Here is a 25,904-nt window from a genome sequence, read left to right as displayed (position 1 = left end):
CGTGGTTAAATCTTAACATATTGCGACACAAATTTTGGGAAGCTGTTGTTGAAGTTACTTTCATATCAAATGTAAGGTACTGTATCATGTATGTGACACAAGAGAAAGAAAATGAAATCAGAGGCTGCTAAAACCAGTTTGAACTTGATTTTTACAACCCAACGCACAACACGTGCGTGCGTAATTTGTTTTCTTAACATGACTTTTAATGAGTAAGTAGGAAAGGTGGGTAAGTTTGCTAATTTAGGCGAGTTTTTGCTTAAAATCTTGTGATAGACAAGTATATTGTTTTGTTTTTCTTCAAAAGTTACGATGTTGCCGAGGGCGGAGTTATATAAATTCAGTGATCTGAACTTCTGAAGACCATGAATACTGATCATGTGTGTTAGACAATTATTATTACACGAAAGGTTCGCAATATTATTGGGCCTAATTAGTAATTAACATACACTGATCGTTGTCTTGCTGCCTGAATTGCTACCTGCTGGAAAAGAAAACCTTAATTATTGTACTCATAACGTCCTATTTTGATTAAAAGTCGAGTGACGGTCGAGTCGAGTCGAAAAAGCCGCGATCGGGAAACGGCGTTTAAACGTTTAACCGACCGGCAGGCGATACGGTGAAACGGTTAGCGAAATATCTGTCAGGTCACACCCTTATTTAAACACACACAAAAAAAACGACCTTATTCAATGAAAATATACTGAAAGCAATATCGCAAAAACACAAAATCGCTTATAACTCGAAAACGGAAGGAGACATCGACTTTTGTCGGCTGTATAGGGATTTCCTAAACCGAATTTTGATGCGCTCTATCCACCTGTGTCATTTATGAGCTTCTCTGACGTAAGCTGCAGTACGTAATTTCTCTATACCAGTTCCGCGAAATTTATTTACGCAGTAAACATCGTTCATTATGTTTTCTTTCACAACGAATATTCAAAGTTGTGCTCCACACGCTTCACAGATATTGTTTTATGTCGTTCATTTTCAATTCTACTTTAAAATTACATTTTCGAACGATGCATTGCATGCCTTATCAAACATTCCTGATTAGTAAAACTAGAGAAGGATATTCAAATATATATTATTTTCATTTGATATGATTTTATGAGTTGTTCCACTTGAAAAACGATGATAAAACCGAAAAACAAAACATTTACTTCTCATGTGACGCATACCGGGAGACTCATAAAAACTCCCCCTTCTCATTAAATTAAATTTACATGCCGTCAGGCCAGTTGAAAGCCGTCAGGCCAGTTGAAAGCCCTCCCCAGTAATGTTTGATCAACTCTTCTCAATATACAATACTCAAATAAGCAATGAAAATATATTCATTTTCCACAGAAATCTACCCAACGTGGGCCCCAAGTCACTGCTTTATTTTCTTAGTAGTCATGGAAACAATTGTTTGCAACTCTCTTGCTGGCCAGGTGTTTTCAAGTTTTATTAATAGCACGACTTCTGATTGGTTCATTCAAGATAAACTTTCTATCCCTGCTGGATTGTTCTACTTATATATATATGAATGAATATTTGGGTTTCAATTAACTTAGTAACAGGTAACATCCATTCCATTACGAACAGTAGGGGGGTAAAATAATGTTTGCTTCTAGAGGCAGCCAGCCAAAGGTTCTGCAGTGCTAAACCCCCACGAAGATAAAATACTATGCTAATTAACATATGGTAGGCGTGAATTTGACAAAGCCAGGTTTATGATTGGACTAAGTCTCTCAAGAAAGTTTGGTGGTGGGGATATCCAGGGTAGGGAATGCACATGTAAGCAGCATACTATAGGTGGCCCAGACCCAGACTGTGACCTTAATTACCAGGGCAGTCCATCTGCATTCGCGGGCAACTTACAGTAACGGGTTGGGGGGGAAAATAACATTTTTTTTTTGTTTTTTTTTTGCGTGCATTGCAGCCGGGGGAGGTTTTTTGGTCGGAATGCAGAAAAGTTTGAGAGTGCGGTTCTGTAGTAAACGGTACTGTAGTACGTCAAGTAACACAGGAATTTATTGGGAATAAAGATCTCTTTGATATCCAGCTACGAAAGTACTGTTTCATTGTTGATATTTTTTTCCTTGTTTTTCTGACACTGCGTTCCTTGGTGAGTTAACTTAAACTTATCCTAGTTAAATACTAGCCTATAACAGTCGTAGAATGTGCTTGTTACGATCGACCAAGACTAGTTTTTATTATCCTAGCCAAATCATTTTTTCAAACACCTAGTACAGAACTAACTCTGTCTTATATACAATCAAACTTTTGCAACGTTTGTAATATTCCTCGGCAACTTCTGGTAGAGTCTGAAAACGGCTGTAGTTACACTAAGGATTCAACGCAAGTCACAACCTTGATATGTCTAGAATTGCCTTGGCGGTTTTTGATCGCGATAACTTTCGTGGAAATTTCGTTGAAACTTTGTTGACAACCGTGCCCACAGTAGTCTAAATCTTGTCAACGAAATTATTCGTTTTTAATCGATTTTCAACGATTTTCAACTTTTGTTATCGATCGTTGATTTTTTTTTCAACGGGAGTTAAGCGAAATCAGTACTGTATGCTAACATACAAGCTAACATACATCCCAACATACATGCTACTGTACCATACATGCTACCATACATGCTAACATGTATGGTAACATAAATGCATGCTTACATACATGCTAGCATACATGCTAACATGTATGCTAACATAAGGCTAACATGTATGGTAACATACATATATGCATACATACATGCTAATATACAGGCTAACATACATGCTAACATACATGTACTGTATGCTTACAAACAGGCTAACATACAGCCTAACACAAGAATATCATAATGTGAAATCTGACAATTCAACTACAAACTTTCTGGGAAGTGGTTTGTTGTCGCACGACCTTATGTATTCCCTAGTATAGTACTATATAGCCATCGCTTTCTGACAGGGACGTAGCCAGGGGGGGCAGTGGGGGCAAGTGCTTCCCCTTTTAGTGTCGAAAAATGTTAAAAACTGTTTGTTTTTTGGTATGGTATTTGGTCAGTGCTCTTTTGATCTTGAATGCTTATCAGCTCCAATAACTTGAATATTATCGTAGTAACATTCAGGCCTACTGATTCAGCTACTAAATGGCAGATGCAATTAGCTAAATTTAGCCTATAGCCTATCACAAGCCTACAGTTTGCCACTGCATAATGAAATACATATAGCCTAGCTAACCGCACTCGATGGAGTTTCACCAACTGTATGCACAACGGCGACGACAATGTGCGTTCTCATCCTTTCTATGATTCGTCCTAAGTTGTTGTACGATCAGCATGTTATGAAGCTAGCTAGCAATCGTACGTGATACGCGCTTCCTATAAATAATTATTACAAGGCTAATACACTGCGATATCGATATTTTTTTGGACCACTGCCTAACTGGCTGTATTACAAAATTAAAAAGTTTATATTGTCCATCAGTTTAGTTCGTCAAATGTATTTAAGTCCAGACTTTGGACAATAAACAAGAATCATCCTACTGGAAAAATTGTAAAAGGGCACTATGTTTGTCTTTCTGATATATTACGTAAAAGAACATGTAAAAGAATTCAAACAGGAAACAAAATCTGCTGATAATATGATATCATATGATTAGGGACGTAGCCAGTATGTAGCACTGCAGGCCCTGGCCTACACTTTTTTGGCCAAATTACCTTTTTTTTAAATACACGTAGCAAGAATGTGGCTTAATTAGGTGACCTTTTCTTCTGTCATCTAGGCTGCCATTTCTATAGCGTGTCGTTTCATTCAACACTCTACCCGCCGAAAAAGACTAGATTCTGATCTTGTCAGTTTTTTAACATTTAGTTAAGAACCCCTTTACACAAATTATATCTCACTTGAGAAAACAGTTAAGAAATTTGAATTAGATGGCAATCGTCTGGTAGGTCTCGCCTTCTCTTATTAGGCTAACTTAAACATTTACTAGCTACAGTTGTATCAAAAACAATTACTGGGCTATAGCTGTATCAAAGATATTTCTGGTCTATCTTTGTATAAACAAGTATCAGAAGTTGAAAAGTAAGACTATGTACTCTGTACATGCACCTTGCTAATTTTAAATACATTATGTAGTATTGAATTACGTACTATTTTAACTCATTTGTTTTTTGGGGTTTAAAAGTGATATTGAATGAGGTGTCTCAAGTAAGCAAGAGGCCAGGGAACCAGAATGTACACTCGGAAAGGGCCGTTTCCGGCCATCTGGGGGGTTTGTAAAACCAAAAATTTTCTTATACACTCTGCGCCAGCAGATGGTGGGGCTCCGCTTAGATAGTCGTGCCTACAACTGAAAATCCATATCAACCGCAAAAAGTGCCCCCCCCCCCCTTTCAAATTCCTGGCTACGTTGCTGATATCCAGTAGAGCGTGGGTGAACAGTACAGTAGCATATATTTATGGCGAAGAACAAGTTGCAGTTTCTCTTCCCCTTGACAACTAAACATAACATCTAATACTGAGAGCAACGACAGATATGTGTAACAAGGGTGGGACATGTTCAATCCTAACCTTGACAATGTTATGTGTAATGCATGTACAACTCTCATGTAGGCTAGGTAGTACTAGTGGTAAAGTGATAGGCATTATTAAACTGGTTTTGGCGGTTTATGTCTATGTTAATACATAGTGTACATAAATCTGGTACACAGTAACGGTGACTGAATTAATTCAATATTGTTGTTTACATATTAAACGTTATCATGAAATGTTGTAGGGCAACCTGTTAACATCGTTTTCAAGAATATGATTGACACACACACAAGGTTTGGTTAGTAACCTACTTACCTGTAGAAGTCATGATAGGCTAATCGTTAAATGATTCTTAAAGTTGATAAGCGCTTACCTGTATTCAACTGATACTAGTTTCCAACTCGAATTATCAACATGAACGTTACAGTGTTTTTAAGCATATAAGTAAAGAAACCGAACGTGGAAAGGTCCTAGTGGTACCAGCGCGTAAAATCATCAAAAATCATGGCTGCCCACAATGAACCGTAGTTTGCAAGCACAAAGCCATTCATTGAACAAGCATATACAGTTAATGTGTGTTTGCGAAACCGGAAGGTAAAGTTCATGTAAAAACATGGCCGCGTTTGGGCGTTTCATGAATACAACGGCAAAGGTTAAGGTCAATCGTAATGCACGCCGTTTGTACCACATTTATGTTACCGATGCAGAAAATTATGTTGCCGTGGCAAAAACTCATGTTGACGTCGCGGTAACTTAGGTTGCATTCAAGGAAACTTCGGTTGTCCTATTTCATTCCGTTATCTAATTTCATTCCGTTGTCCTATTTCATCCCGTTGTCCAAATTCATTCCGTCGCGAGGTATTACGTCGCGAGAAATCTCGTTGCATTATGAGAGAAGTGAACTGTGAAGGTGGGCCCTGTCCCACTTCTACCAATCAAAAAAGTTTATATCTGGCATGTAGAATGGCGTCATTGAAGGAAGCAGCCACTAAGAGCAGATACTAACAGCCAGAAGAGAAAAGGACACACGATACTGCCACTACGGTCGTGTGTTTTGTTCATTTAGTGCATAAATAAGAAAGGTATTGTTTTGTTGGTTTTTTGTCTTTTCTTAAAATCGTTTAAATTGAGTTATCGACCTAGATGAGAAGTCCGGTTAGCACCACATTAAAAAGGTTCATTTTCACGTGATATTTTTCTACTCTCGATAACAAAACCGATTTCTAGACCAAAAGTGGCCTTAAAGTTTTTACCCCGATACGGGCCTCTCTAAACGCGTGGTATATGCCTAATGTGTAATGATAAAAAAAAATATATGATCTAATTTTTGTTTCTTCAGAATCGATTAATTTGAGTTATAATACATTAAAGTTCGAGAAAGAGGAGGACATACTGAACTTGGCCAAAATTAAACAGAAATTTGAGACTTATTGTCAGCTAGGAAGAATGTCACTATAAAAGACACTAATTTTTCACTCGATCTGAACTGGAAGGTGAGAATATCGACGCGAACGTTACCGACCTGGAAAAATAAAAGCAAGATTTGTGAGTTTGGTGATCTGACAGACAGTCTGTTCAAAGATAGGATTGTCTGCGGCGTTCGAAGCGAAGCGCTGATAGAGTGGTAATAACGTGAAGCTGATTTAAAGCTGTAAACATTTTGCAGTCAAGCAGCAGAACTGTCAAGAACACAGAGTCAAGAACTATATCAAGCCCCTACTGAACTTGAAGGCTCCTGTTAAGCATGACGTCACACGATAAGAAATACGACAACGAAGACCTAAGCTACAGACTAACAGTAATACAATATTGAAGGCATAGGGTTAGTTGCATCAACATCAACCAAAATTAACAAAGAAGGATGGTGGTAGAAGTAGCGGAACTGGTACACACATATTCAAATACTTGAAATGTGGTTATGAACATGTCCCGCGAGAGCATTACCTGCATTTGGCAAGATTTGCAACATTTGTAATCGGCCAGATCTTTTCGCCAAAATGTGTCGTACACCTAGCAAAGTAAATTCAGTCGATAACATAAACATGTTTGATAGTGATGAACAAGATTATGTTGCGCGGAAAAATAGGTACCCCTACAAATGTTCAAATTGGCGTTCCATATAAATTACGAGCACCTAAATGCACACTAAATGTGTGCATGCGTGCCTATGTAGGAACGTACGTTCACAGGCGCTTGCTATATCTGCCAATTGAGTTGTTTGCCTCATATGTTCTCGGTCTCCTTTCTGCAGGTGAGTTAACATGAATTATTTAATGTTAAATACCAAAACTTCAACCAGTTGTATTAAAACACCTCTAGTTTTGATTTGATAAGGTCTTGGTTGATGATGTTAAGGCAAACGATGGGATTATACAAGATTGAAACTATGTTACCACTCGTGCAACGATGTCACAGAATATTACGTATAATATTGTTTGTTAGGTCAACAGTTAGGACTTATTTGTCGTTAAATGCGTCAACTAAGGTTTGTTTGTTGCAGGACTTGTGATCTGTGGTAATATAAACAGTCAATAAGGCATTGTAATTCAAGTAAGGTAATTAGTGTATTTAATAAAATGTTGATCACGTAGAGGTACGGCAGTAAATTTGTACTAATAATTGCTAGGCTCACTGTTTCTTTACTGTCTAGCGTAGGCACAGACCTATCGTGTAATAAGTCACAACGTGGGTATTGTTCTTGAATATACTTGAAGGGCGCCACCGATTTTGTCGCATAATTAGGGGATTCCCTAAACAAATATTCTAGGATCAATGTTGCAGTGTTAATTGTGTTTTACACTAGAAATAAGATAAATTACTGCAAGTTGATCAAATAATAAAAGTTGCTTGCTACATCTACCCATTTAGCTGTTTGCCTCATGTTCTCTGTGTCCTTTCTGCAGCTCTAAAGAGAACCATCCCGGGAGCAGCCCTAACCCATGTAACCGGGGGTAACAATATTAAACTGGTGATGAAGTGTTGATAGATTCCATAACCCTACATGCCATCGGAAGAGGAAATCGGCATGACGAATTGACAACATGCATAAAGATTTGCAACAAAAGAATTCCATTTAAACCGGATACCGGTTCAGAAGCCAACATCATCTCAATATCGACCAACCGTAGTCTTGGCAGTCCAGGAACAATTCACAAAACAAGAATTAAACTCACAGACTACAGTAAACAAAGAGTACCGGTATTGGGATCCTGCCGATTGCAATGCTTCAAGGAAGACACAATCACTTGAGTTCTTGGTCGTAAACTTGAAGGCACATTGCATCATTGGATTAAGATTCAGTGTTGAGCTAGGATTGATAAAGCGTGTCGAATCAGTCAACGCAGACATTCGACACACATGTGAAGACATCAGCCAAGAGTTCTCTGATGTCATACAAGGCACAGGATACATCAAACAAGAGCACCATCTTGAACTTAATGAGGACGGTCAACCATGCGTGCTTCCTCCTAGAAAGATTCCGCTTGTTATGGGTGAAAAACTCAAAACTAAACTCGATACTATGGAAAATGGTATAACAATTAATAAGCCAAACAAATTATAAGCAAAGTCGATTATCCGACAGACTTGGTGAACAGCTTGGTCATCGTAGAAAAATCAAGTGGCAAGCTGGGGATCTGCCCTGATCAAAACGATCTTAATAAACAGGTCAAAAGGGAACATTATCAACTCCCAAGGTCAGGGAAGTAAAATATATATATTTTATATTATATTATTCTTAGTAAAGATGGGATGAGACCTGACAATGCAAAAGTTCAGGCAATAGTAGATATGCAATGTGCAAATTCAAAGAAAGAGGTGGAAGATTTTTGGTTTTCATTCAGTATACTTGTCCAAATTCAAACAAGATTTGAGTACAGAGGCAGCACAAGTAAGGATGCTGCATGAAAGAGCTTACAAAAAGTTAAAGCAGTTGGCCACCAAAGCACTCGCATTGTAGTTTTATGATCCCAACAAACCAATAACAGTATCTGGGCAACTTAAGACGACCTTTAAGTAGAGTAAGTAGAGACCTGAAGAAGAGATTTCATGAATTTGTTTAGTAAGCATCATTTGCATGCATTTGAACATGTGGCTCTAGAATAAAGCGTATGCACGTATGTCTGAGCAGCTGTACGCTAATGTACTGATTTTCTTGACGTTGCATCCCGGCTCTTTAATGAAAGAACCTTTGACTAAAGTGCTGTCGGAGGGTATTTTTCATGGGGGGGGGGGGGGGCCTCTCCTCAATAAAATAGTAGTATATATTGCTGGGGGCATTCCCAAAAGTGACCAACATGACAATATCTACTACCAAAGCGGAGATGGCCATAGGTGGGGCAGGGGCCTACACATTTTGCTAAGTACACCTCCCAGATTGCCGGTAATGGCACTAAGTGTCCCACACAAAGAAATGGCAACTTAGGATTCTGAAAACAACAGTTTAAAAAAAAATTAATGATAGGAAAGAAAAAAAACACTGAATGCAAACATAGGCAACGGCTACAATCAGAATGCATCCTCTATATATCTGTTTATTGATGCAACAATTATTAATGCGTGGTCAAGTGAATGTCCAGCAGGCTGGTAGGCATTTTCGACATATCATGTATTTAGTAGACTATACTTTATTTACCAAAACACTTACACACATATGAATACATGCCACACCTACATGACTTCATACTGGTTTCTACTGACACGAGTTGACTCTGACCGTGCAGATTGTTTTGACTTAATTTGACAATGTATCTGTTTTGTTTCGACGTGAGGAAACTAGTCAACTGCATGCTAAGGAAATTAGCTTTTAAAAAGGCGAAATTTGGCATGAAAATGAAAGTAACACAATTGTAGTTATTTATTTAATTTTTCTGTGAATATAATGAAACCATGTGCAGGCAAAATGTAAACTTGGCTGAAAGTGTGCATGCATAGTAAAAAAAACATGAACAAATGGCTGAAGTGTTAATAGGATGTACAGTTGAATTACTAAATTTTTGCAACACATTCATTTTCAGTCATAAAAATTCACATAACCATCATTTTATCTTATGTTATTTAAATATAATTCAAATGCAGGAAAACCATTACTTTGGAAAACTGTAGTCTCGTAAAAGGTCTTAATCTAGATGAATGAACAGATTTAAAAACGAACTCTTGACTGGTAGTGAGATGTCCCTCATTTATTTAAATCTGTATTCTGATTTCCTGATCTTCCTTAAAACTCCAGATCTTTGAAAGTTACAATAAACTGGCATATTAACTATGGGGGAAAGAGGCACATTTCTAAGGCAAGTTATTGCACATTTAAGTATTAGTATTGCCTTCTTTCCACAATGCTTCTGCTGCACGAAAAACGTTCATTGATTTGCATGCATCTGCAAATTGAGTTTTCTCTGCAAGGATTTTACATCAATCCAAAATGGCACAAATTAGTTATTTGTATTTGTATATCTGCAAAAGATACATTTTGGCCTTCTTTTTCGAATAGACTTAACCTTTTAGACTTTACATTCTTTAGATTCTTTAATGAATAAACCATTAACAGCACTTAAATAGTTTCATCCTCCCGTAGAAGCAAGTTCTTGTGTGATAGATTTGTTCTTCTTTCACATTTAAATTGGAATGATGAGAAAAAAATTCACCTTGATCTTTGCCTTGATATACCCTTAGTCCATTAACTATGATGCCATTGAGAACATTGTATTTATACATCAACAGAATTGCTAGCAAAGCAAGGAAAACACATAGAATACATTTGGATAAGCCGTGGCCAGTATAGGTGCGTGCTGAATACATCTTATGAATTAAGGTAATAATAGGGCATTTTCTGAACCAAATGCAGAGCAAGACCTGATGACAGGAATAAGACTAGACATATAAAGGTAGGCCTAGTTCTGTGAGGGACACATCATTATTATAGTCATATGTCCACTTCTTTAAAATGAGAGGCATTATTACCATCTCTTGTCTTTAATGACAATGGAAGCTGCATGTCCTTTATTGAAACAACAAAGTTATTGTGAAAAGAAAGAGATAACTAGATGTTCAAAAATAGTCAAACCAATGGAGTGCATTGAATGGTTCCTAGCTGAAATTGATTTACAAAATTGATGTTCTTTAAAACAAAATGTACACATAAACACGTGCATGACTTTTCTGAGGTTTGACCCCATCGCCTCATTAACATCTGTAATATAACCACCAGAAACAATAGGTTTCTTCTAATCACTATAATGCATCTACACAGTGACAATATAAGGAGCATCGAAAATTCCTCTCTCCAGTTATTGAACACCTACGCTAAATGAGCACACTCATATTAACCCACAACCCTTCACTAATGTGCAACTATGTCAAATTTAACATACATCAACACATACCCGTTATCACCTAACAGCATCATACCAAATGTCACTACGATGGGGCATGCGGTTATAGAGTCACCAAAAACAATAGCGTTCTTTACAATAATGCATCTGAACAGGGACTATGCTGAAGATCGGCCATTCCCTTATTGATTTAATACATACCTAAGCTTTGCGCCAAATGCGGACTTGCACACATATATAACTGCAAATTAAGAAGATGGGACCAGCATAACATTGATGGTATCAAATTGAAGGTTTATGTTATGAGTGCATGTATAATACCTTTCTGATCTGTAGAAAATTACTCTACAATTTCCATAAAGTCTGGCCAGCTGCAACCATGTAGTGACCTATAGCTATGCTGCTATAGATAGTTGATTCACAGCTGATCAAGACAAACTACTAAGTATATGAAGCTCCTCTGTAGCAGTTACTAAGCCTGTTTGCAATACAGTAGTCAAAGTAGTGACTTTATTGTCAAAGGTTTTGCTACATCAGGGTAATGCTGGTGGAATCGGAATGGACTCGGACTTACGTCCGAGTCTACAGAAGTCTGAGCCAATTCCGAGTCCAAATAGGTCTGAGCCGAGTCCAGCAGAACAGCAAGTTTCCCTGTAGTAGAATGTTAGCTTGCTCGGTATAAAAGTGAGAATGTTAAATAAGCTCATACTTATGAAGTTCCTATTTTTGAGACTTGTTTTACAACCCTCATTTTGTTATTCTCATTTTAATGGCGCGAGACGACCCAGCGGACTCTCCGTCTGTTATATTTCTCCCTTAGAGCTGCATGGTACGTACGGATAGAACTTTCACAAATTTTGGTGACTGTGAAAAACAATTATAAAGCCCGATTGATGCTAACTACAGCCCATAAGTATAGTTTCGCTTTCTATTCTTGTTAGTATCACATATTGCCAATTTCAGTACTTACACAGAACTCATTTCATGAATTGTGTTCGATAGGAGAAAATGCCTTCCGAGGGCATCCGTAGGAAAGGAAACAATAAACTAACAAACGTCTTTGTGTGTTACTGTGCCTTGTCAACTAGCTGCTACGTGTCAGTAAATGTAAACTCCTTTGTAAATCGATAAGAAGACAATTCTATAATAATGTTCAAGTTTGCGATTGTCATGTTATGTGGACTGCACATCGGTTTAGGTGAAGAATTTAATCATACAGTCACCGTATCAGATCAGGTATTATTAGAAGGCTGTCAAAAGAAGGCCGGACTGAAAAACGATTGGAGATTGAATGGCAGTTTACTATATTACGGAAATCTCTTGGTTGAAGATCAGTATGCAAAAAGTATTTCGCTTCTCACAAACTACTCGATATTCATTCAACCCGTATCTATTTTACACGACGGTGTTTATGAATGCATTCGGGACGCGTCAATAATATTCAGACACCATTTGCATGTGCAAGGTTTGTATAACATGGTTCGTTTTAATATGTATTGTTGAAAAAGTAGATTATGTGCTTCCTATGGTCGTATAGACTGTATGTTGCTGTGTTCGTTTTTAAGTTATGGGCAACTTCGGACTGATTTGAGCAGATCTCATTACATCGTTAACCAGAAACGAAATTGATAAATGAAAAAATGCATTTTAAAGAAAGTGTGTTTCAGTAGAAAGCATTTTGCTCCACTAGATCTCACTCAATCGTAAACATTGTTAACCACAATTAAAAAGACATGAATAATAAAACGCAGTGCCAAAAAGTGTCTGTCAGTTGAAAGCATTTTGCTAGCCTAGTTTCAGATCCAACAATAGTCCTTTCATGTTAAATGCAAAATTTGCTGTTATACCCTCATGGCGTGAGAAGACCTAAACATCAGAAAACGTGAACCAGAAATCTGCATTGGTCTGACACTAGTATTGATTTACAACAAAACGCCTTCATTTATCCCAAAACATTTATGTAGTGAGTAATTTCATAAAGAAGGGCAATTTATATCATGAAAATAGCAATGAATAAATGGAAAATCAATCATTCTTCAAATTGACGAAGTTTTGTTGTGTCAGGGTTTAAAGTTAAGAAAATCTCAACCACTCCATATTCTTTAGAATATATCTCAATTCCGATAGTTTTTACTTGAAAGTACTTAAATCTAACGCTGAATGGATATATTTATTAATTGTTTGATCAACCTCTTCGTTCTTCGAAACGTCCGTTTCTTACGTATATCGTTTAAAAATATGGTATCCAATTGAACTGGGTGAAAAGTGGTAGAAAAATATGTAATGGGATTTTTTTAACATTAACCAGTAAGAATTCAAAGAAATAATCTGCGTTCGAAGTTTTCAAAGTAATGATTATAAGTTCTCAACTAACATGCAAATTGAAATTGTACTCATATTTTTTTTTTTAAGTATCTACTTCCTTCTCAATTTGAGATATTCGACGGACGACCGTTTGTTCACAAATTGAATTAAATCACACGAAAATTGCTTGTTTTGTGAATTGATCAGTTCACAGAAATACTAAAAATATGGTATCCAATTGAACTGGGTAAAATGTGGTAGGAAAATATGTAATGGGATTTTTTTAACATTAACAAGTAAGAATTCAAAGAAATAATCTGCGTTCGAAGTTTTCAAAGTAATGATTATAAGTTCTCAACTAACATGCAAATTGAAATTTTTCTCATGTTTTTTTTTTCTTAAGTATCTACTTCCTTTTCAAATTGAAATATTCGACGGACAACCGTCTGTTCACAAACTGAATTAAATCACACGAAAATTGCTTGTTTTGTGAATTGATCAGTTCACAGAAATACATATACTTCTCATCTTTATTAAATATATTTTAAACAGTAAGCTTAGATTAAAGTGTGAAATATTCACATTTTCGTGAGATGAATTATGGTAATAGGGTATGTGTATTATAGTTTCACTCTTGGAGTCTGTACTTCATTGAGGGTTAGGAATTTGTTGATTTTTCTATTCGAAAAACAAATCCACTTGCATTTGGAAATGTCTAGCAAATACTTCTTAAATTAATCAGGGAAGAAATGTAGGTTCAAGACAACAATACAAAGTTAGTTTTCTCTTTATTGACCTGATATAGAGCTTCAATATTAGTCTTGAACGTTAGTATGTTTGTTTAAGGGTTTTAATGTAGCCATGTATTACAATTGGTTACGCATAATTCCATCCTCAGTATTTCAGATATTTGGTCATTTCCCATCTATTTAACAACTTAAATTGCACATTGTGTGAAAAATGCTGAAATCTGGTCATATAATAATTGATTTAAAAGCACAGTATGTTAGGTCTTAACCAACGGACATTGAGTAACAAACGAGGCATCAATTTGCAAAGGAGACACAAAAAAGTACATTGAATTTTTGAGATGCAACATATTCTGTACATGCTTGGACGAGCAATACCTAAATCACTTACAGATCAAACTGAAATAAAATAACAAACCCTCCAAATATGCAGATCTGAATATTAAATTTTCTGAGCGCGGGAAGGTACTTAAATTTATCACTGACATTCAAAGCAATCACAGTGTTGAACATTAATCACTCACCACTGAAAAGGGTTCATGTTAGAATATTATTTTTCCTAATCAAGAAAGAATGGAATAACTCTACCATTATTTCAACTGAAGAAGATGCATTTACCAACATCTCCATATTGAAACATTATTGCGGAACCATACATGGTTCCCCTAAAATGTTACAATATGGAGATGTTGGTAAATGCATCATGAGAACATCCAAGTTGAAAGGCCAATTTGTTATAACAGCAACATCTACAAACAATCCGACGTAAATCACTACCGGAGTAATGTTCCATTAATAACGATCTAAATCTTTTGAAAGATTTAAAAGTGATATGCGATTCATTGGTCGATACCTTATTATTATTTCCCAATAGTAGGGTCTATAGTTGTTCCTTCTGTATAGTTTACCTTTCCCTTCACTTTTTCTTTTTTTCATTTCTTCTCAGTTCTTTGTTGTTCGCTTCTTAGTAACGCTCACAGAGTCCGTGACCCTGTGTGCATTGTCCCCAGTTTTTGCTTGACTAATTCCTGCTAAGAGGAGCACGTCTTTCCACTTTTTATTTTGGTAGGCTACCAAAAACCTCATTAAACCTTGTGTGTGGTAAGTGTCAAAATATACTCTGTTTTTCGCTTGGAATCCAGTACTAATAGGCCAATATTTGTTTACTTCTCCTTCAAGTGTAAAGTCCTGCCCTCTGTAATCTCTGGTGGAATAAGTTAAAGGTGTGGGAAGACAGTTTCTCTACTTCCCGGACGATGTGTGACAATGGCCCAGAGTAATGGGGGATAAGAAATTTCTGTCACAGTTTCACTTTTTTCTAAAACATACTTTAAACATCTAAGTTTGAAAGCCACTCCACCATTCACCGACACACCCCAAGCTCCGACACACTCTAATGTATCTCGTGGTTACGTTACCAGCACAGACAATATCATAAACTATGTGCTACACAATTAGCGCCCGAATATTGAGACATGTGACCAGTTACATGCATGTAACCGGTGGACCCTGGAGTTACCATATGCGACGTATTTACATACTTTGAGTTTTCAAACTTAAATAGAACGTTATTTTATATATTCATACAGAAAGTATGAACGTTCTGGTTAAACGTTGCAGGGGATAGTAAACCGAAACAAAAGGGGCAATATAACAGAGGATGTAAATAACGTGCAAAATAATATTCCATTTTTAATTAAAAGTTAATTCATTTATGTTGTTGTTAAGTATTTCCATAATAAAATGAGTACAATAAGATGTCCAGTAATTGTTCATTAACTTTAAGAGCGTGTTATTGTCATTTGTTGATTGTGGTATTGTAAGCACCCCAGTATTTGTAAGGAAATCTCTGAACCCACATGTCCCCAGATAGCCGTGACATATGACACTGGGGGTTCTAGTAATCGGTTATAATTGCAGACTGCCAAGAGTAAGGAAGGAGGAAGCAAGCGTTGTTCATAATTTGTATCAGGTAGAAAGTCAACCATGCCTCTTTACAAACCTCCGTGTACTCCCTTGCTTAAACAAAGTTACCAAAGGTGGCTCTTGCCCAATCAAGTTGACGGTACATTATCACTCCGGTAGAGAAGTAAAACTTGAGGATGGTCACTTAATTGGTTAAGTTTTTTTTACCAAGTTGTGTTAAGCCAATGACACCTTACAATCAATGTAATGTTTTCACTTCAAGCCACCAGGTCAGCACACCGACACAATTGCCCTCGATCTGAAGGATTCACCGATCACGACAGAGTGGAAACAGAGGTTCACTGGCGTCCTGACGAGACATAAGAATGCTTTCTCTAGCGATGACATCGACATTAGGTGTACCTCGGCTGTTAAGTATCAGATTCGGTTAACCGATGACGCCCCTTTCCTACAGAAGAGCCGAAGGATTCTGCCAACCGATATTGGTTCACGTAGACACATACAGGACCTGCTGGCCAAGGGTATCATTCGTTTGTCATGAAGTCCATATTCTTCACCCATCATCTTGATGAGGAAAATGAACAATGATATAAGACTCATTGTTGACTATCGTCTCATTAATTCTGGTACAGTACGTGACCAATACAACATACCGAATACTGAGGATACCTTCCACTATCTGAACGGGGCCGCCTGGTTTTCTTGCCTAGATATGAAGTATGGGTACTACCAGATAGAGACAGAAGAAGCAGACAAACCCAAGACCGCGTTGAGGTGTCCCCTGTGGTTCTACGAATTCAACCGTATGCCCAGGGTATCTTCAATGCCCTTGTCACTTTCCAATGGCTCATGGAGAAGTGCATGGGTGATGTGGCTTTCACAGATGGGTTGGTTTATCTGGACGTCCTACTTGTATTCTCACGTACGTTGGTGGAATACTTGCAGACGTTAGACAAAGGTTTCGGCACGATTGGAGGAGTTTGGGTTGAGACTAAACCCATACAAGTGTCACTTCGTCCAACCATCTGTGAAGTGCCTTGGTCACGTTATCTCCGCCGGTAGTCTGCAAACATAATCCTGATAATCTCCACAAGGCCCAGACCCCATAAGTCCCTCTTAGGTTTTGTAGGAAAGATCGCCGATATATCCAACACTACAGCGGGTTTCCGAAGCATATGAACGACTTGAACAGACTGGACGAGCCAGTGAGGAAAGACCGTAGAGGTAGGTTCAACAGTCCCCGACGTCAAAACAGACCACGTCCTAGTACCGACAACCCATTTTGTGTCAAGTGGGATCAACAGTGTCAGTTGGCATTCAAGATGTTAATTGAAAGATTAATTACGGCTCTCACACTGCTTTTCGCTTACTATAGTGCCCCATTTTCACTCCAGACTGATACAAGTACCATTGGACTCGGAGCGACCTTAAACCAGCAGAACAACGGCAGGCGGCTGCCAGTGGCGTATGCTAGCCGTGTGCTATTGGAAAGTGTATTATCCAGCCCGAGTTTTTTGCTCCTAAGTGAGAAGTCAAGTTGAAATGGTCGCAGACTATTGTACGGTAACTACTGAGCTGAGCTTGACGCTGAGTGTCACCTTTGGCTGGCTACCTTGACCTCTTTTGACTTCGAGATCAAGTACATCAAGCTGCCGACGGTCTTTAACGCCCAATGAGCCACCTACACGACGAAGAGTACGTTGAGTTGCAACGATGGGCGAACAGAATGCGGGAGAAGTTCCTCAACCAGCCAATGGAAACATACACCGCAGCAAACGTTGGCCTGTTCCGTTGCAGTCCTGATGCTGTGACAGTCCCACCATGAGGTATTAGACGCAGTATGTTTAGGAGTTCAGCTGGCAGAGGTAACAGGACCATGAGATGCAAGTCCCTGTGACCCACATATGGCCCTGATAGAATCAGTGTGTGATTCTCCGGGTGTGGATCCAAACCAGTTTGCCGAAACGTTAGTCCTAGGTCAAGACTCATTCCCCAGGCATCGAGCCAACTGATTGGGCCCAGCATCACGACGTCGATGCCCCAATTAGGGTGGTGAAAGCTTTTGTGGCTAGGGGTACTAAGACAGACATAAAGGAGTTTGCTGATTTGTCTCTGGAGACTCAGATACGTCTGGGGCTAGGGTAAGTCGGTAGTTAGGGACCATACCCTATATCGAAAGGTGTTTGACTCTGATAATAACTCCTTGATAACAGCTTGTTCTCCCTCACAGGTAGGCCATGCAGAGCCTGCACGATGATGTTGGTCACCCTAGTGCAGACCGGACCCTAGACCAGAGGTGAAGTTGTTTCTGCCCCAAGACAGGTGAGGTCATAAGTAAGTGCCAGCGATGTGAGCGATGTGAGCGATGTGTCCGAAGGAAGGCAAAAGCAAACAACGCATCTCCCCCCCTCCCCCCGCCCCCAGTCCCCTTGACTTCGGTGAAGACGACTAGAATATTTCAGCTGCTTTGTTTTGGATTTCCTGAAGTTCGACCTGATTCAAGGGATACCAGGAATGTGATGGTCCTTACAGATCTCTTTTTATTCCATTGGTATTCCATTGCGATCCCCACAAGTGACCAGAAAGGCCACCACGGTAGGCCCTGTGGGGGGCGTATTTGTACCCTACGGGTTCCATGAACACCTATATTCAGACCAGACTCGTGACTTCGAGTCACCGGTAATCAATCAGGAGTTTTCCGGAACCACCGCGTACCATACCCAAGGTAACGGACAGAGCGAGAGATTTAACCAGACCCTCCTCAACGTACTTGGGACCCTCGAGGATGAGAAGAAGGAGAACGGACCCTTCTCAATGAGGAAAATTGGCGATTGCATGTTGCCACCCGCTCCCCCTCCCCCACTCCACTCCTTGTCCATGCTCATAATGGTACCAGGAAAGAAGCATAGAAGGTACAGGTATGTCCTAGTACTCTCTTACGTGTAGACGGGAATCTAGGTTGCCGATTGATTTCCGACTCCCAGAAGGACCCTTGTCGCATCAGCGTTATACGGAAAAACTGAAGCAGAGGCTTCAGAGAGCTCACCAGACGAGCAAGGATGCGCGCAGACTGAGACCGTAGACGGCCATGACATCGCATGTGAGTAGCAGGCAACTATAGTTGAACGAGATAGCCCAGAGTAATAAGTTAAAGTTGTAAGAAGACAGTTTCTCTACATCCTGGAAGATGTATGGCCAGGTCTAAAGTAAAATCTTGTCTGGTAGGGTGGGAAAACACATTTCTGTCACAGTTTCTCTTGTTCCAAAATTGCTTAAATCATCTAAGTTTACAAGCAACTCCACCATCACCAAGACGTTCGGAGCTGCCATACATCTGCAATAGAGACGAGCTGTAGAAAAATATTGGAAAGTATATGTATAAATTCCTACACAGCACTTAGGTATTGTTGTTGTAGTCGACATCTTACTGAGGGACTGGTCAATGTCTGCACTAGGTGACGTCCTAAAGAGAGATTTTTTTAGACGCTGGAAACCCATAACTCTTGGTTGTACGAACCGCGGGAACGAATCAGATGCACCCCCATTCTGAGACGTACCCATAGGCTGAGGGACCGTTCTGCACGGATGAGACGGGCACGTATCCTGCAGAAGTATACCGTATGTGCTAACTTATAATGACTTCCATTAATTAATCTTGTATCTATTCATAATTTTATCCATCTTCTCTTTATGGTGAATAAATAGTATTTACCCTAAGGATTATAGGAGAATAATGTGTGTTTGTACTTGTGTGTTATATACTCTTAAAGGTAGGCGACTTGTTGAAGCCCGCTTCCCTTGATCTACTGTATCTCGTGGTTGCGATACCAGCAAAGCCCTGCCTTTAAACTATGTGCAATAAAACAAACTGGCGCTCGAGTATTGAAACCTGTGATAAGTTAATTGTGAAATTAACGACCTTCACGAGCCCTACCGATTTGAAGATACAACAAGTATATTGACTCGAAACTGTTTGATGTTATATAAATGTATCGTGTAATTTCATGTGTATATATGATGTCAAGCCCCAACTTTCTACGTTCTGTGTTTTATAAAACTTAAGCATAGATTTGTCGGTCCCGGGAGACGCAAATGTAGAAGATGGTGCCTTCATTACGGAAGTCCGGGATCTGCTGTCACGCTACAGCAATTCCCTGGGAAAGCTGAAGAGGAGCTATCCGAAGCAGTTGCAATGGGCCCCGTTTTGGTGCCAGATGAGGCAAGGAGGTAGGTGGTGGAACACATGCACACTGTTACAGGTGCAGGTCAAATCCTACTACTGACGGATGAGGACATTTTCGGGGAGGGTCCCTGTATCCCCAAGTGAGCTGCCCTTCGATGTTTGGCACTAACTTTGCAACCAGATGGTAGAGGAGACCCCCTCCCCCACCCCCCCCCCCCCACCCGCCTTCTGAGGAAGACAAGGGCCCCACCTGGCTGAAGGCCTCATTGCCCCAGCCCTGAAGGTTTACCGGAAGGCAGAAAAAGAGTTGGGACCTAGCTGAACAGCAAGCGAGCTGGTCGCCCAACAGGCTTTTGGCGTAGCCTTTGAATAAGATGAAATGTTCACCCTCTTTCGGCGGACGTACCAGGAGCATAGGAAGAAACCATTCGCATATCTGACCAGACTGGAGTGTCGTTTGGATCTGGCACTTCAGTTCGGGACATTATACCCAGACAACACAGATAATCCGCCTCAACCAGTTCATTAGAGGATGTATCTCTGACAATGGGCTCCGACAGAGGAAACCGAAGCCTACCATGACAACCCCCTCTGCCATCGAGACTGCCCACTTGGTCGCGGACCTGAAGAGACTGAAAAAGTAACTCTCCTGGTTTAAAGATGATAACCAAGGTAGGTAAATAAAGCCCCCCTTTAAGGGCGAATTCATATGTTACAGGTGTGGGGAGGCAGGGCATATGGTAAGAGAGTGCCATAGCCCCCCCCCCCCCCCCCCATGCTGAACTGGTGCCGCGGAGACTGCTAGAGAGGTCACAATGACTCTCGGAAACATAACCAGAAGGACAACGCGGCGACCTGCCTGTAGAAATCTTGTCCCACAGTCATAGTGGTTCCGTGAGTGGTAGTAGCATCCCCACATTGTTTTGGTATCCCCACATTGTTGGTGGAGGTGCTTCCACCACAATGTTATGTGGATGGACAGGGGCGTGACACGTTACTGGATACGGGTTCGCATGTAACGTGTGTTGCGAAGTCCTCCGAGACAAGACTACGTGACAGAAAACTCCACCCCTAAGTGACTTACGAATCACTGGTGCAGCAGGGCATGTGGTCCCTTACCTGGAATTTGAAAAGGATAACATTACCTCTTCCGGAGGTGATGAGGGAACGGGTGGGCGTAAGGTAAGAACCCTTGTTCTCATCCTGTGTGATGGACAATGTGTCAGTACTATTTGGAACTAGCACTTCCCTGTTGCTGACTGTCGCCGTTAGGATAGACGTAGCTTCATCCGTAAGATAAAGGTGAGCACCAAATGGGCTGCAGCTAACAAACGTCCAGCCACACTAAATGAGTGTAGTAAAGATGGTTATATGACATCAGTAAAGGTGCAAGGAAATACAGCTGTGTCAGCAAAAGGCACTATTGACGTAATTTTTGGGATAAGAAATCCTTTGGGTATAGAGGTCGATGTCCTGGTAGAATGTCATTTCCGCCTATCTAGGGGCCATCATGTACCCCTTCCTTAACGAAATTGGCGTAAGGTGGCTTTCGCCCAATAAAGGTGACCGTCCAGAATCATACAGGTAGAGAAGTGAAACTTAAGGATAGTCACCTCATTGGAAAGTTTTCAACCATGTTGTGTTAAGCTATTGACATCTCACGTTCAATGTAATGTTTTCAATTCAAGCCACCAGGTCAGCACACCGACAAAATTGCCCTTCGACCTGAAGGATTCACCGATCACGACAGAGTAAAAAGAGAGCGTAACTGACGTTATGAGGAGGCATGAGAATGATTTCTCCAACGATGACCTCGACATTAGGTGTACCTCGGCTGTTAAGCATCAGATTTGATTAACAGATGACGCCCCTTTCCGACAGAAGAGCCGAAAGATTCCGCCAGCCAAATTCGAAGTTCACGTAGACACATACAGGACCTGCTGGCTAAGGGTATCATTCGTGAGTCATTAAGTTCTTATGCTTCACCCATTGTCTTCATTAGGAAAAGGAACAATGATATAAGACTCACTGTTGATTATCGTCTTCTCAATTCTCATTCAGAACGTGACAAGTACCACATACAGAAGATTGATGATACCTTCCACTCTATGAGCGGGGCCGCCTGGTTTTCTTGACTAGATCTGAAGTATGGGTACTACCAGATAGACACAGAAGAAGCAAACAAACCCAATAGCGCGTTGTGGTGTCCCCTGGGGTTGTACGAATTCAACCGTATGCCCCAGGGTATCTTGAATGCCCTTGTCACTTTCCAATGGCTCATGGAGAAGTGCATGGGTGATGTGGCTTTCACAGATGGGTTGGTTTACCTGGACGTCCTACTTGTATTCTCACGTACGTTGGTTGAACAGGTGCAGACGTTAGACAAAGGTTTCGACGCAACTGTAGGAGTTTGGGTTGAGGCAAAACCCAGAGAAGTGTCAATTCTCCCAACCATTTATGAAGTGCCTTGGTCACGTTATCTCCGCCGGTAGTCTGCAAACATAATCCTGATAAGATCTCCACAAGGCCAAGACCCCAGAAGTCCCTCGAAGGTTTTGTAGGAAATATCGCCGATATATCCAACACTACAGCAGGATTCCGAAGCCTGTGAACGACTTGAACAGACTAGATGAGCCAGTGAGGAAAGGCCGTAGAGGTAGGTTCAAGAGCTCCCGAGGTCAAACCAGACCACGCCCTAGTGCGGATACCCCATTTGGTGACAAGTGGGATCAACAGTGTCATGATACTTTCAATATGTTAATTGGAAGATTAATTACGGCTCCCACACTGCTTTTCGCTTACTATAGTGCCCGTTTGTACTCCAGACTGATACGTGTACCCTTGGACTCGGAGCGGCCTTATACCAGCAGAACAACGACAGACTGCACCCAGTGGCGTATGATAGCCGTGTGCTATCGAAAAGTGAACAATCCAGCCCAAAAGTTAGAGTTTTTTTGCTCCGAAGTGAGAAGTCACGTTGAAATGGTCGCAGACTATTGTACGGTAACTACTTCACTGTCCTCACTGATAATAAACCGTTGACCTATGTCTTGACCAGAGCTGAGCTTGACGCTGAGTGTCACCTTTGGCTGGCTACCTTGACCACTTTTGACTTCGACATCAAGTACACGCCAGGGAAGCAAAACCAGGTTGATGACGTTCTTTAACGGCACAGGAGCCCCCTACACGACGATGAGTTCGTTGAGTTTCAACGACAGGAGAACAGAATGCGGGAGAAGTTCCTCAAACAGCCAATGGAGACATAGAGCGAAGAAAAGTTAACATGCAGTCCTTGTGCAGTGACAGTGTCCCAATGCGGTATTAGACGCAGTATGTTTAGGACTTCAGCTGGCAGAGGTAACAGAACCATCAGATGCCCTGATAGAATCAGTGTGTGATTCTCCGGGTGTGGATCCAAACCAGTTTGCCGAAACGTTAGTCCTAGGTCAAGACTCATTCCCCAGGCATCGAGCCAACTGATTGGGCCCAGCATCACGACGTCGATGCCCCAATTAGGGTGGTGAAAGCTTTTGTGGCTAGGGGTACTAAGACAGACATAAAGGAGTTTGCTGATTTGTCTCTGGAGACTCAGATACGTCTGGGGATATGGGTAAGTCGGTATTTAGGGACCAGACCCTGTATCGGAAGGTGTTTTACTCTGTTAATGACTCTTTGATACCAGATTGTTCCCTCACAGGTAGCCCATGCAGAACCTACACGATGATGTGGGTAACCATATTGCAGACCGGAACCTAGACATGAGGTGAAGTTGTTCCTGTCCCAACACAGGAGATGAGGTCATAGGTAAGTGCCAGCGATGTGAGCGATGTGTCCAAGCGAAGGCAAAATCATACGACGCAAATCCCCTTGATCTCGGTGAAGACCACTAGCCTCTTTGTTTAGATTTCCTGAAGCTCGACCTGATTCAGGGGGTATCAGGAATGTGTTGGTCCTTACATACCTCTTCACCAGGTATTTAATTGCGATACCCACAGAGACCACAGTGGGCCACCACGGTAGGTCCTGTGGGGGACGTATTTGTACACTACGGGTTCCCGACCGCCTTCATTCAGACCAGGGTCGTGACTTCGAGTCACGGGTAATCAAGGAGCTGTGCAAACTCCTGAATATCAGGAAGTCCCAAACCACCGCCTACCATACCCAAGGTAACGGAAAGAGCGAGAGATTTAACCAGACCCTCCTCAACTTACTTGGGAAACTCAGGACGAGAAGAAGGAAAACGGACCCTTCTCAATGAGGAAAATTGGCGATTGCACGTTTCCGCCCTCCCCCCCCCCCCCGCCCCCTTGTCCACGCTTATAATTGTACCAGGAATGAAGCAAAGAAGCTACAGATATGTCCTAATACTCTTTTATATGTTGACGGGAATCTTGGTTGCCGATTGATTTGCGATTTGGGGTTGTTCCCCGCTCAGAAGAACCCGTGTCGCATCAGTGTTATGCGGAAAACTGAAGAAGAGGTTTCAGAGACCTAACCAGATGAGCGAGGATGCGCGCAGACTGAGACCGTAGACGACCATGACATCGAGGGTGAGTAGCAGGCATCTGTAGTTGAACGGGATGGCCCGGGGTAATAAGTTAAAGTTGTACGAAGACAGTTTCTCTACTTCCTAGAGGATGTATGGCCAGGTCTGAAGTAACATCTTCTCTGGTATGGTGGGATAACACATTTAAGTCACAGTATTTCTTTGTTCTAAAACTGCTTTAAACATCTAAGCTTGCAAGCAACTCCACCATTCACCAGGACACTCCAAGCTGCAGAAGAGACAACCTGTAGAAGATTATTATAAAATAATTTAAACATTTTAAAAAGTTAGATTATGTTGATTTAGCCGACATCTTACTGAGGGGTTGGTCAATATCTGAACTAGGCGACGCCATTAGGAGAGATTGTTTGACGCAAGAAACCCCCACTAATGTTCCTGCGAACAGCGGGAACCAATTATCACCGAACACTTAGAGACCTTTCTGCATCGATGAGATGGGCACGCCTCCTGCATTATCAGACCATACATGCGAAATTATAATGACTTCTAAAAGATTTAACTAAGTTGGCTATTCTGCACAAGTGTCACAAATGCATGTATTTTCAATATTACGGAGTTTGGAAACTTCTTAAACAATACTTCACTTTAATTTCTTCACATGGGGAAATTACTAAGTTCTCTCTCTAGAGCATCGACATTCACCTAAAATAAATGCGCCAAGCAAATAGACGTTCCGGTACAAATACAAGCATTTGCTATCATTAGAAGAACAAGCTTTCATTCAAGTAATATAGTTTTCCCTTACAGATCTTCCAATAGAATAGAGCTGTCTGTTATAAATATGACTAGTCAACATTTAACACAGAAAGCATCGAATTCTAATTTGAGTGATTTTGTTTATTTTCTTGTTGGAAAAATTGGATCAAGTAACATCTTTTCTTGCGTATTTTGTTACTCAATAACGAAACCATGTAGAACATTACTTCTATATATTAACAGTAGTTTTTATTGTATTAGGTAAGTCTCATTTTCTGATGGTGCGAAGATGTTACTCATTGTAGTAATGTCATAACTTTCCTGCATTTAACAAGGCTAGGCTACAACGTTTCATATGAACTTTCACGATAATTACTACTATATTAGATGCATTATAACTGTTTTAGTACACTAAAATGTTCCTGACAGATCTTTTATTCGATTCTCTGATTTGGAATTAAATGATAAACACAATTTCCTGCGTGGCTGTTGCTTTCTGTTTCCTTTACTTTAGCTTCAGTAAATATTGAAGTAATTCGATATGTTATGACATAATATATTTGAAAAGTGAAAGCTCCTCGGAACTACATATAATGCATCGCTAGGCTCGTGTTACCTTGAAATAGATTTAAATTGTCATTA

At 40.4% G+C, this 25,904-nt stretch overlaps 2 protein-coding genes and 2 long non-coding RNA genes across 17 annotated transcripts in view; 2 read left to right on the top strand and 2 right to left on the bottom strand.

Moving 5' to 3' along the window:
- Positions 1 to 5,066, bottom strand: part of LOC139982130 (uncharacterized) — a 262,832-nt gene extending 257,766 nt beyond the window's left edge. The window contains exon 1 of the mRNA XM_071994721.1: positions 4,882 to 5,066. The gene's annotated coding sequence lies outside the window, so the exon portion shown is untranslated. The remainder of the gene's footprint in view (positions 1 to 4,881) is intronic.
- Positions 1 to 25,904, bottom strand: part of LOC139982121 (uncharacterized) — a 325,984-nt gene that overhangs the window by 129,439 nt on the left and 170,641 nt on the right. The window lies entirely within an intron of this gene.
- Positions 9,355 to 17,458, top strand: LOC139982173 (uncharacterized). Its single transcript, XR_011798021.1, has 2 exons — positions 9,355 to 12,302; positions 16,079 to 17,458. It is a non-coding gene; the product is annotated as an uncharacterized lncRNA (long non-coding RNA).
- LOC139982170 (uncharacterized) lies at positions 18,238 to 25,736 on the top strand. Its single transcript, XR_011798017.1, has 2 exons — positions 18,238 to 21,958; positions 22,061 to 25,736. It is a non-coding gene; the product is annotated as an uncharacterized lncRNA (long non-coding RNA).

The sequence above is a fragment of the Apostichopus japonicus genome, chromosome 16 (genome assembly GCF_037975245.1).
Source record: "Apostichopus japonicus isolate 1M-3 chromosome 16, ASM3797524v1, whole genome shotgun sequence".
Taxonomy (NCBI): Eukaryota; Metazoa; Echinodermata; class Holothuroidea; order Aspidochirotida; family Stichopodidae; genus Apostichopus; species Apostichopus japonicus.
Note: the sequence above shows the minus strand (reverse complement) of the source record. Positions and strands in the feature narration are given on the sequence as shown.